Here is a 2392-nt window from a genome sequence, read left to right as displayed (position 1 = left end):
CTATATAATATATCTCTATATACAACTATCTGATTTACCATGATTTTGAAATAACCGTAATAACCATGATGCTGCATAAACTGTACTGCAATACATACGTCATAATACTGAGAATTGTATAATCATAACACTGAAACTGCATAATCATAATACTGAAATTCATATAATCATGGTACTGAGATTCGTATAATCATGGTACTAGAATTCGTATAATCATGGTACTGAAATTCATAAAATCATGATACTGAAATTCATAAAATCATGATACTGAAATTCATAAAACATATCCCCATACTATATTCATATTCTCAAGCCACACCATACTTTAATACATAATTTTCATAATTTGATAAACTGTATAATATTTTAAAAAATATCTAGCATAGCATATTTCCCTTACCTGACTACTAAAAAGCTCCTATGGTATACTGGCCTAACCCCCGCAGGGCCTCCTACATAACACCCTGCAAACAACGTTTTTCAGAATAAAATATCAGTATTTCTTCGCTTACATCATTTCCTATAACTGTCATAAGGCCAAAAATGGACTAAAAGGCCTTACCCTGAATTTGGGATGAAATCTAACTTCGTTTTACCAACGATCTACTCCGGCAGACTTGCAGAGAACTTTACCAGGAGCTTCATGGTGGCTTCAGATAGTCAATTCGGTGACTGGCGGGGTCGAAATCGAAGAGAGAAATGAGAGGGGTCGTAGGAGAGAGAGAGAGAGGAAAGAGAGAGGAGCGCTGAAAGTGAATAAAAATCTGATTTTTCACTACTTATAGGGCCAGATTTGTCAATGAGACACGTCACCTCGTCGACGAGTCCTTCAGTAAATTCATCGACGAACCACTGTATTCGTCGACGAAATTCAGAGCAGCCCAGAACCTTCGCTCGGTATTTTCTTGTCGACGAGACGTAGCTTCGTCAAAGAATTTCCTTAGGCGCTCATCGACAAACCCCTGTTTTCGTCGACGAGTTTCCTTAAGCGCTCATTGACGAACCCCTGTATTCATCGACGAGTCCTAGCAATTCCTTGAAATATTATTATTATTATTATCTCCAAAATGCGATGTCGTCGACGAACGCTTTACGGCCTCCTTCTGTTCATGTTTCCATTTTCCTCCCTTTTTATTATTATAATATTATTATTCTTTGGTTCACTACAGTGCTACTACCTCTCTCTCACATAACCATACTTACGAAGATTATAACTATTATTTTATGGACCTAAGTTTAACTTAGAGACCGAATTGGCAAAAATTTAGGTGATATAACCAAATCTAGGGGAATAAAATTTTAGTGACAACTCCATAGAGCTCATAATATCGATTATCCTACAGACACTTCTCAATAACCTGCTCAATTACCATCCAGATCAATGAGATTCCTCCTCTGAGATGAGTCAACATTATCAAGTCACTCTTATCCCAGCACATAAACTATGGCTACTCAAATACCGTCCACCTCACCCTATCCACCCAAACCAAATTGACTCAACCTAAAGAAAGGCTTCAAGCTACATATGCCATTTTTCAAGGTGGCACATGTTGTTGGGGATGTGGCTTATATTCAGAGCAGATCACATGTACTCAAGAGAGCTACATGAAGTGAGGGGACAATTGCATGAGAAAAGGTTTTAGGCAGTACGTAGGTGGACCTTTGCTCAGCACAAAATCATCGGCGGTTTGGCTAAATCATTGATGGTTTCTATTGGCGCAGATTACATAATTTGAATTCAGGGGTTTGTGGATTGGGTGTATCTAGAGGATTTTTGTCTAGGGGATAACTATAGATGTAGTTTAGGTTTACTATAACTCTTCTATATACATTAGATGGTTATATAAATATCATTATGTAACCTTAGATTAAGCTTCAAGTTTAAAAGATTGTAACTTTGACATTTATCATAGTGAGACCAAGGTTGCTACTCCCGTGGAAGTTAGCTATTTCTAAACCATGTAATTCTTGTGCATTCTAGTTATGTTTTATATTCTTTTTGTTATTGTTTGCTTCCTTCTTCAATATATTTCATCATCAAGTAATTGCACTAGTGATTGTTGGTGTTCGTGTTTGATTATGTGCTTCGCTGCTCATATTCAAGTTAACTGAAACTTCAACAAGTGGTATCACAGCTATTGCCACAATGGCTGAGTCCCCTCAATTAAGTTTGATGTGAACAATTTCTATGGAACTAGTAAATTCAGGCTTTGGCAGCGAGGGGCGAAGAACTTGCTAATGTAGTAGGGATGGTGAAGACGTTATACGAAAAGAAGCCAGACAACGTGAATGACACAAATTGGAAGGAGCTTGAAGCAAAATCCATTTCCACAATTAGGTTATGTCTAGCCAATCACGTGTTGTATCACGTCATGGATAAGGACTTGTCGAT

This window comes from Malania oleifera, chromosome 6, assembly GCF_029873635.1.
Source record: "Malania oleifera isolate guangnan ecotype guangnan chromosome 6, ASM2987363v1, whole genome shotgun sequence".
In the NCBI taxonomy this organism is placed as follows: domain Eukaryota; kingdom Viridiplantae; phylum Streptophyta; class Magnoliopsida; order Santalales; family Ximeniaceae; genus Malania; species Malania oleifera.
The sequence above is the reverse complement of the archived record's forward strand: the minus strand, read 5'-3'. Positions refer to the sequence as shown.